Below are 11,203 nucleotides of genomic sequence, written 5' to 3' on the forward strand. Positions count from 1 at the left end.
CCCGAAACATCGACTGTACTTTTTCCTATAGCTGCTGCCTGGCCTGCTGAGTTCCTCCAGCACTTTGTGTGTGTTGCTTGAATTTCCAGCAGCATCTGCAGATTCCCTTGTGTTTGCGAGACAAAGCATATCCTGGCTCCCATGTTTCTCTTTCAATACATTTCTGGAGTTACAAAACATAATAGAGGTGATGAGGAAGTTTTAAATGAACCTGAGATGACTACCTACCTGGTGAAGCTCCGCGAGGCATTCAGGTTTTAAGAAAGCACAGCTTTCTGAAAGGAGGAGAGAGATGTTCGAGTTTTTAAAAAAGCACAACATGTCTGTTCAGAAAGGGAGAAAGAAGGTAGAGTTTAAAAAAAAGTAGAAAATGCGTAAATGAAATTCATGGGTTCCTAAACAGTGAGAACCAGGTGATAGTAATAATAAATAAATAAAAGCAGTGTTGCTGAATGCAAAGGTGGAAAGACATACAGTTTGCTTAGAGGTTCCACTGCTCCAGCTGAAATAAGCTTTGCTGGTATCATGAACGTAATGCAGTAACATTTAGAACTGAAACCATTGTTGTTAGCAGAACACATTAGATTTCATAAGTAGAATCAATAAGAACCGGAAGTTCATTCCAGCATATGTGGTTGAATTGAAGAAATTGTCCAAGTATTGTCAGTTCAATGATGTGCTTAATGATGCACCAACAGATCGTCTAGTTTGTGGAATCTTACAAGAAAGCATTCAAAAATGGCTCCTACCTGAAGCACAGCTCACATTTAAAAGAGCGGTTGAAATAACTGTATCAATGAAAACAGTAACCAGAGGAACAAGTGAGTTGCAGCCAGGAATGAAAGTGAGCGGTGAACAAAACTGGAATGTCTAAATAGAAACCTGCCTGGACAAACAAATTGTGTTAGTGTTGTGGCAGGGGCTCACATACACCAAACCAATACAAGATTAACGGCGAAACTTGAAGAAAATGCGACAAAGTAGAACACACACAAAGAGCATGTCAGGCAGACAAAAATAAATGGTGTCTGGATGGGGAGAAGAAAAAAAATAAAAAAGTGTAGTTGCAGTTTCAAACAAAGCATTAATTTGCAAGCTGCTGATGAAAAATATGATAATGAAAATAACACAGGACTTGTTAGCCTTGAGATTTAAAATGAGAAAACTAACAAGGGACAAGCAATATAGCTTACACCACAAGAGAATGACAAAGTAATCAAAATGGAATTGGAAACCATAGAAAGGGTGCTGAGGAGATTTACAAGGATGTTGCCTGGATTGGGGAGCATGCCTTATGAGAATAGGTTGAGTGAACTCGGCCTTCTCTCCTTGGAGCGACGGAGGTTGAGAGGTAACCTGATAGAAGTGTATAAGATGAGAGGCATTGATCGTGTGGATAGTCAGAGGCTTTTTCCCAGGGCTGAAATAGCTAGCACGAGAGGGCACAGTTCTAAAGTGTTTGGAAGTAGGTACAGAGGAGATGTCAGTGGTAAGAGTTTTTTTTTATATAACGCAGAGAGTGGCGAGTGCGTGGAATGGGCTACCAGCAACGATGATGGAGGCGGATACGATAGGGTCTTTTAAGAGACTCCTAGATAGGTACATGGAGCTTAGAAAAATAGAGGGCTATGGGTAACCCTAGGTAATTTCTACAGTAAGGACATGTTCAGCACAGCTTTATGGGCTAAAGGGCCTGTATTGTGCTGTAGGTGTTCTACGTTTCTATGAATTGGACACTGGCTCAGCAGTTCCAGTTAATCCACAAAATGGGTTTGAACGGCATTTCAAAGATACTGAATTGAGGTCTGCAGAAATCCAACTAAAAACACACATACGCCACCACGTCATATGGGAGCGCCTCACTAAAGGAAAGTAAAAGCTAAGTTGACATGTTTCCTGGCTTTTGTGTTTTTCTTTTGATTAGTTTCTGGAGATACAAAACATAACTCCAACAATCCATTTTGAACATCAACTATCAGCAGGAACATCTTCCCTTAGAATGGTCCAAAATAATCAACATGGCATGCACTCTAACATTCCCAAATGTTTTCTTTACATTTCATGCAAGACTGTGCTTCTTGCTCACTGTCGGAGTCCACTTGTATCATCCAGCTGAACATATTCATATAATTCCTGAGAACAGTTCCTTTGGAAGCAATGCCCATCCTTGAGGGGAACTCAAACTCTAGCTCCTCACATGATGTATTTGTTCCTAATACTCAGTTATAAGTACCAAGAGTGGTAGGACATTAACTGTGGTATTTTCTCTGTAAGCCACCTTCCATGATGTACTCCTGAACTTGACAGTGTAGGGTATTTTGCTGTCTGCTCTCCAATTTGCATAGTACTTACAGAATTGTCCAGATGATTCATTATTGCTATTGGCCATGTATTCCTTCATCATCAGATCATCAATGAGTGCATGTATGCTTCCGTGGTATTTTCCATATCTGAATAGGTCAAAGACAGTCTTTTAACCATCGGAGAACTAGCTGATGCATTAGCTTCATTCCCTGAAAGGGGCTTATGGCCTGTGTAAACGATGAAATGACATCCAGAAATGTACTTCTGGAAACCACTTCACTCTCAACATGCCTAGAACTTTATCCAGCTGAGTACTTTCCTTCTCAACTCCACCATGAACAGTACCAAGCCTGGCTGTGAAGGAGTGTTTGGCATGAGGCTAGCAACCCCATCCTGTAACAAACCCAGAGCTACAGAAAAGCCAAAAGAAATTCCAAAGATAACTCTGGGAGAGGAATGATACCATGAAGATGGGCTACACCTGGGGACAACTTGAAAGACTGGTCCAGGACAGAGGACTCTGATAAGCTGCTGTTGGTGGCCTATGCCCAGTAGGGGAGATGGGCTTAAGTATGTATTTTCCCTTTTCTGCTGTTGGGTTTCTGGAGATAACCCCTATTGGATTTTCAGAACCTACTTTCATCAGATGGAGTGCCACCAGGACAGTAGGGTTTTGCATCACATGAATAATTTCTGGTGAACACAGGCTTTTTTTTGAGTTTCCGTCCACCTCCACTTCAATTCATTTAACAATTTGGTTTTCACAACTGTTTTCAAGTCATTTAACAATTGGGTTTCCAGTTTTCACAATAAACTTTATGTAGGGACATTTGATGCACTCATAAGGATACAACCTGTCTGCATCATCAATTTCACATGCAGCAAAGAAATGTGACAGTATCTCAAAATATTCTTCCCCTGACTGGATTTGAGACTCCAATGCTACAGTTGAGATTTATGGCAATTCTTTCTTTCCTTATATTTTTAAAGCAGGTAATTGTTAGACTTTGTCTCTCCCCATTTTCATTAATCCAAACCCTTCCTACTCGATTTTGAGACAATTTTCCTCATCACCAATATCTTTTTTTTAATTTTTTTTATTGAATTTTCAAATAGGTTACAGAAAGAAAAAAAATTGTCAACCCTTCCCCCCTCCCCCCCAAACATATCCCTATAGAAAAAAAGGAGAAGAATAAAGAAAGAAAGAAAGAATGCCTGGATATCGGAAGATCCCCACATGCTCCATGGAGTTCATAATAGCTTTAATATGTATATTTATTTCTTTCCCCAGATAACTAATAATTTTATCTTCGGAGCACCTATATATTTAATCCTATCTTTTGTAAATAAGGGTGCCGAATTTTCAGAAATATTGCATATTTATCTCTTAAATTATAAGTAATTTTTTTCAAGTGGATTGCAGCTAAAAATTTCATTCTTCCAACGATCTATGCTTAAGTATGAATCCGATTTCCAAGTAACTGCAATAGCCTTTTTGGCTACTGCCAATGCAATTTTTATGAATTCTTTCTGATATTTATTCACTTTGGATTTTGATTTTATCCCTTCAATATCGCCTAGTAAAAATAAGTCTCTCATCACCAATATCATGACTAATAAAAATGTGGAGATGGAGTTTAATTCATGTGGGTGTTTATTTTCTATGAGCCTGCTGAGAGTGCACATCTGTTAATATGCCTTTTACAGAGATCAATCAAAATATCTAAACTGGTAAGACATAAGCTTGCATGATTACCATAGACTAAATGCCTATCCTTCCCCTCCATAAAAACAGTACTTCACCAACTCTCATAGCCTTGCTATTCCCTCTATCATAATCACAGATAGGCCTCTGATTACTTCCTCGTATCTCTCTCTACCCATCTTCCTTGTCTCAAACCTCTTTCCATCTGTATTCAGCCCTGGCTTTAAAAAAGCTTTTAAAAGCTCAACTATCTAACCATTGTTACAATATTCCTTGCAGCTATCAATATGCTTCAGCTGAGCCTTTTCAAAACCAATGCATCACCAAGCTGTCATTTCAAAAGTACAATCTTCATCTCCACTCCCTCATGACCAAAGAATTCAGATTTGAAAAGCTAATTTGGATGCTCACCATCAGACCTGGCTGGACTTCAATTAACAGTCCACTTATCCAGGATCCTCCCAAAAAAAACCCATCTCTTCTTATATCCCTCTTCCTATGCTAGAGATCCTTAATTGTTCCCATCCTTATCTGGAACACCTTGTTTAAATGCCCCAATTTCAAGGATCCCCACTACTACGCTAATGGAAAAGCACCGATCACAATGAAATCTTTTGTGATTGCATCCAATGTAACCTGCCCCTCCTTCCCTGCAGCATTTATCACTCAATGCACCTCCAGTGTCTCTGGTGTATTCCAGCTGCCTGGGGCTGGGACCATCATTGCCTACTGGCATCCTCGTTTTTCTGGCACTTATCCAGGGAATCAGCCAGCATTGTTACCATGGTGTCCCGCAGGGATTTGCCACTGACCAACATTATTCCCATCTGCATGGTGCTCCACTGCAATACCAATGGAGAGCACGGCATGAGATTCCATTTGTGTACTTCGTCTCCACCTCTCTGAGGCATTTACCAGCAATGACTGAGTTCTTTCAATTACGGGAAGTCCTTAGATTACATAAGGGTTCTGTTCCTGAGAATTGACTGTAAACTAATTCTTCCATAATGTATAATGTAAATGAACAATTTTCTCCAAAACCAAGCTAAAAGTCCATTATATGAAACAGCTGAGCCTCCCCTTCCCGAAGTACTACTGTATTGTGTTACTCTGTCATCCATTTTCCATCGCTACTCATACCGTACTGCTCTGCATACACTTCCTACAAATTCTTTCATTTCAGTGAATATCTTCTACGTTCATCCTAACGCTGCCCATAATTAAATTAAAGGCACATGTACTGTAAAGAGTCATTCTTTCTAGAAAAATCATTTAAAAACTTATGGGAGAATTTCGTAATGTCGAATTTCTGTAAGTTAGGTCTTCTGTAATCTGGGGAGCTACCACATTTGGAAAACATGCTTCAGCATCTTTGCCCCCCCAAAACCTACCCAGCATCAGGAATGGCATTCCCCGGCTTCAGCTGGTTTTCTGTTATTGGCCATTGTGGTGCAGCATTTGATCCCACGTCGAAGTTAAGAACACAGCATAACCAGCTCTAAAATAATACCCAACCTATGTTGACCAGCTCTTCTGCTGCTGGAACTTCATCCATAACCACTTGGGTATAGCAAGGAAGAGAACCAGCACTGCAGAAAGAGGTGGATACAGCCCAGTCCATCACAGGAGAAGCCCTCCCTCCTACTGAGTACATTCACATGGAGCACTGCCACAAGACAGCAGCATCCATCATCAGTGACCCCCACCATCCAGGCCATGCTCTCTCCTCACTACCACCATCAGGTGGGAGGTACAGAAGCCTTAGCTCCAACATTACCAGGTTTATTAACAGGTAATACCCCACAATCATCAGGCTCCTGAACTGGTGTGGATAACTTCATTCATCACACGTTCCACAGGGAGGATGTACTGAGACTCCTTTTAAAGCAGCACTAGAATTGATCTGCAAACTCCAGAGTTGTGTTCGCACCATTCTAACCACTACACTACTGTGGCATCTGTCTTCAAGATTCATCTTCCTAAATATATCACTTCATACTTTCCCAGACTGAACACCACCTCTGCCCAGCTCTACATCCTGTCTATATCCCACAGTAACCTAGAGCAAATCATGTCTAACAAGGGAAGATCGTGTCTAACAAGCCTGACAGAGTTCTTTGAGGTGACCAGGCATATAGATGAGGGTAGTGCAGTGGATGTGATCTACATGGATTTTAGTAAGGCATTTGACAAGGTACCACACGGTAGGCTTATTCAGAAAGTCAGAAGGCATGGGATCCAGGGATGTTTGGCCAGGTGGATTCAGAATTGGCTTGCCTGCAGAAGGCAGAGGGTCGTGGTGGAGGGAGTACATTCAGATTGGAGGGTTCTGACTAGTGGTATCTCACAAGGATCAGTTCTGGGACCTCTACTTCTCATGATTTTTATTAACGACCTGGATGTGGGGGTAGAAGGGTGCGTTGGCAAGTTTGCAGACGACACAGAGGTTGGTGGTGTTGTGGATAGTGTTGAGGATTGTCGAAGATTGCAGAGAGACATTGATAGGATGCAGAAGTGGGCTGAGAAGTGGCAGATGGAGTTCAACCCAGAGAAGTGTGAGGTGGTACACTTTGGAAGGACAAACTCCAAGGCAGAGTACAAAGTAAATGGCAGGATAATTGGGAGTGTGGAGGAGCAGAGGGATCTGGGGGTACAAGTCCACAGATCCCTGAAAGTTGCCTCACAGGTCAATAGGGTAGTTAAGAAAGCTTACTGAGTGTTAGCTTTCATAATTCAAGGCATAGAGTTTAAGAGTCGCGGGGTAATGATGCAGCTCTATAAAGCTCTGGTTAGGCCACACTTAGAGTATTGTGTCCAGTTCTGGTCACCTCACTATGGAAAGGATGTGGAAGCATTGGAAAGGGTACAGAGAAGATTTACCAGGATGCTGCCTGGTTTAGAGAGTATGCATTATGATCAGAGATTAAGGGAGCTAGGGCTTTACTCTTTGGAGAGGAGGAGGATGAGAGGAGACATGATAGAGGTATACAAGATATTAAGAGGAATAGATAGAGTGGACAGCCAGCACCTCTTTCCCAGGGCACCACTGCTCAATTCAAGAGGACATGGCTTTAAGGTAAGGGGTGGAAAGTTCAAGGGGGATATTAGAGGAAAGTTTTTTACTCAGAGAGTGGTTGGTGCGTGGAATGCACTGCCTGAGTCAGTGGTGGAGGCAGACACACTAGTGAAATTTAAGAGACTACTTTCAGGTATATGAGGAATTTAAGGTGGGGGGTTATATGGGAGGCAGGGTTTAAGGGTCAGCAAACATTGTGGGCCGAAGGGCCTGTACTGTGCTGTATTTTTCTATGTTCAAACTATCCAAGTACTTCAATATAGCTCTATTTCAACATCTGCTTCCAAATATTCCTGTGAAACACTTGCCATATTTTCACACTACTAAATGTACAATGGAAATGGAATTTGTGTTATAATCAAAATGAGACAACAGGTTGCAATTGCATAAAAATAAGTCCAAAAAAGAGATGCTGGAAATATGGGTAAGAACACAAAACACTGCAAATCCTTAGCAGGTCAATCTGCAGATTTACACTTTCTGAACTACACCTCTGAAGTCTGCCCCCAGATTTCTCTCAATGTAGCTCCATTAGTTTAATGCAGTGCACATTGTTTTTTGCAACAGGTCTCTCCCCTGGAACCTTCCCAAATGCTTTTTGGGAGTCCGATACAAACCCTTCACGTTCCTTTTATTCACACATGCTGTTCTTTATCTTGAGAATTTAAAGCAAATCATGAATGATCTAATCTCCACAATACTTAGTATTTTGTGTGAAACATACAGCAAATTAACTTTGTTAAAATGCAGGTACAAGTCCTCTTCCAGTACTTGTATGAAATGCCTTGTAAGGAAAATATTTCCATTTGGTCCTGTTTTGAGAGATAAAACTGGTTGCTTTACAAAGGTGAACACATCCTGTAGAAGTATATGGGTGACAACAGAAATAAATCTCTAACATGTTAGTGAATTAATTTGATATCATGTTACAAGAACTTGTACTAACAGACTATCACCGGCTTGAATTCTTTAAAGAGTTCAAAGCAAGAACTCTTTAAAAATATTAAGCCTATAACAAGTTAGTAATTATCTAGTAAGTATGGATTTGATGCCAGCAAACATCATCAGATTAACACCTTACAACCGTATAACTGAGAGGACTTGTAGCAGAATCACTATCAGTAAAATAATATATTACAAGTTGAACAAATCTTATTCTAATATCCAAGGCAACTATTCTAATAGCACAATATTGCCGAAAGAAGACAAAAACACTTGATTCACAGCCAAGCTGTTAGTTGCGACTGAAAACGACCGTCTTAAAGGGAAGGAGAGCTTGTTTGCAGACAGTTACGCACTCACAGTTAAAGCTGAGCTGGTGGGATGCTGGCTCGGCGGACACGGTACAGAAGCTCTGGTTGCTGTTCGCTGTCACTGAACTAATAGGTACTTCCGAGTTATCGGTACTTAAAGAGCTCAGTCACTGGAATCACGGTCACTCTCTGCTTGTCTATACGTCCAACACTCCTGCTCTCCCCCCTCTCCTCTCAGTGTTGCGCCGGTTAACCTCTGCAAGACTTAAAGACATCTGGTCCCTGATGCGCTCAGTGCATTATAATCCCTCTGCACTGCTCCCTGTTCAGAGCCGCACCAACACTTGCACCTCTGTGCCTGCACTACCTTTGCAGCGAGACGCCTCGGGAACGGGGAGGCGCGCACCGTGACAGGGCGAGACCCACGGGAGCGCGCACGGGCTCTCGACTTCAGGTGTGGGCGACAGAGAGGCGCGCGGGAGCTCGCGGCCGGCTGCACGACCCTTTGCGCGCGCACCGCAACTTTCGGATTCCTAGCCCTCCTTCTGTGATGGTTCGAGGGGGATCCGTGGTACTTTTTCGCACTTCGTAGTGAGCATAGGCAAAGTGTAAAACAGCATTCAAAATTATTTTTTTAATCTTGGAAATAAATGCGCGAAAACATTCAAGCATCTCAAGATAAATTCTCAGCAAAATGTGTTCTCCGCCAATGCGATGAATCGAGGAATACCTCCTCCATGCCTCATACTTCGAGTCCAAATTGGTACAGGATGTCTGGGAGAAAAATGGGTGGTGAAAAATTGCTGCAAGTTGGGGTCCCATGTGTCTTTCTGGTGTGGACTTGCTTTCCCTCCAGTTGTCTGTTCTGAGGAGCTTGAAGGGTCCTGTGCGCAATCGGCAGACTCGCAGGGGCAGGTGAAGGGTACACTTAGATGTTCAAGGCTCCCATTGCTGTTTGTGGCAACATCACCCGGGATCCCACGTGTCAATACAATCCTCTCTGCGTTTGATGGGTCTCTCGCTCGCTACTACTGGAGTCTTGAGTCCTGGGTAAGGTTTAATCGACACGGTTTGTGGACTGGACTTCATGTCATGATGTGTTATTGGTCACTCCTTCTTGACTGCAATTTTGTGGAATTTTGATCGGGACAGACAGGCTCTGTGGCCTGCTGTCAACGAATGGCACAGAGCTAAATTGAACTGAAATGAATGGATATTCCTAGATTGTTTCAATGACTCTGTGGTTTGATGTTTTATATCCTGTCTTTTTCGCTCGATCTTTGCAGTTTGTGCGATACGTTGTTTTTTTTAACGCATTGGGTGTTTAAAGTTTTCTTTGAATGAGTTCCATGGTGTTTCTTTGTTTTGTGACTGTCTGGGAAGACAAATAAGTGTACTTTCAATCTTTGAGTATATTACATCCTGTGAACCAAAAAGACAAAAAAAAATTTTATGCCCAGTCCTGTCAGCAGCTATTCTTCTATCCACACTAATAAATTACTTAATAATCCATGGCTTTTTATTTTTCATTAACCATTGATGCAGCACCTCACGATATATCTTCTGAAAATCTAGGATTAGTTCATCCACAAGAATCCTTTGTAGTAGTGTGTTCTGCATTTGTAACAGCTTTGGAGTGGAAAGAAGAATAAACAGTTCCCCATTGGTCCTGTGATGAACTCTTCTTCCAAATTATTGCACCAACGAAGACTGAGTGGGAGATGACATAGTTTTCCTAAACCTGAATGATGCACCCATTTGTTAGGATCACAACTGGCATGATCTTGTGTAGTGGATGTAAGATGATAACTAATTTCCAAGGAGCACCAGATTTGAGGAGGGTTCCCAATATCCTATCTTGGTTGCTGGTACCGACGGCTTTTGTGAAGTCAAAGAGAGCCAGACAGAGTGGATTCTGCCGCTCACTATATTTCTGTTGGATATCCCATAATGAAGATCATAGTCATTGTACCTCTTGAAGGCCAGAACCTACGTGGAATGCATTGCCAGAGGAGTCGGTGGAATCAGATACAACTGAGCCATGGAGGATATGGACCTAACTAGGCAAATGGGGTTAATGTAGATGGACAAAAGGATCAGCATAGGTTTGATGGACCAAAGGGCCTATTTCAGTGCTGAACAACTCTATGAACCTGTTGTGACTTTTGGAGGAATTCCAGCCACCAGGTGCAGGCAATTGAGGAGGATTCTGGCAGTGATTTCCCTGTAGCAGAGGGGCAGTGATTATAATAACCACAGTTGGGTATGTCCTTTCTTGATGGCCATGATTACGATATCTGAATTCCCCCCTTACCAGGGGAAGAGAGATGCCACTGTCTGTAAAGAGCTGGTACATTTTCCCCGTGACCATGTGGGTTTCCTCCCACGTTCCAAAGATGTACATGTTAGTAGGTTAATTGGTCATGTGGGTGTAATTGGGCAGTGTGGGCTAGCTGGACCAGAACAGTCTGTTACCATGCTGTAGCTCTAAGGAAGGACAATGAAGATGAAGTCAAGCTGGTGCCTGAAGTATCCCTCTACCCTCCTTCAATTCTTTTGTCTGCTCCACGGGCTGTGTTGCCTGATTGTGATTGGAAAAGTGATGAAAAGCCTCTGCCTGTAATTCCTGCCAAATCTGCATAGTCACAGATGGCTACCAGGGAAAATCTGGACCAATACCCATGGTAGAAAGCTCACAGGAGAGCTGAATATTGAAAATAATTGAAGAGTTTAATGTAGTTATTGTCTTAATTGAGGGATATTCATTCTTGGGTATTTATAGAACAAATCACTCCATAATTTCCGAGTACAATCAAAGCAGTATCAAATCACTATGAATTTTAACACTCTGGTTAATCTTACTCT

At 42.0% G+C, this 11,203-nt stretch overlaps 1 protein-coding gene across 1 annotated transcript in view; it reads right to left on the reverse strand.

Annotated features, from left to right (window-relative positions):
* Positions 1–8,737, reverse strand: part of LOC140730503 (uncharacterized) — a 214,607-nt gene extending 205,870 nt beyond the window's left edge. Inside the window, 1 exon segment of the mRNA XM_073051042.1 lies at positions 8,388–8,737. The gene's annotated coding sequence lies outside the window, so the exon portion shown is untranslated.
* Between the last annotated feature and the right edge of the window lie 2,466 nt (positions 8,738–11,203).

This window comes from Hemitrygon akajei, chromosome 1 (assembly GCF_048418815.1).
Source record: "Hemitrygon akajei chromosome 1, sHemAka1.3, whole genome shotgun sequence".
Lineage (NCBI taxonomy): Eukaryota > Metazoa > Chordata > Chondrichthyes > Myliobatiformes > Dasyatidae > Hemitrygon > Hemitrygon akajei.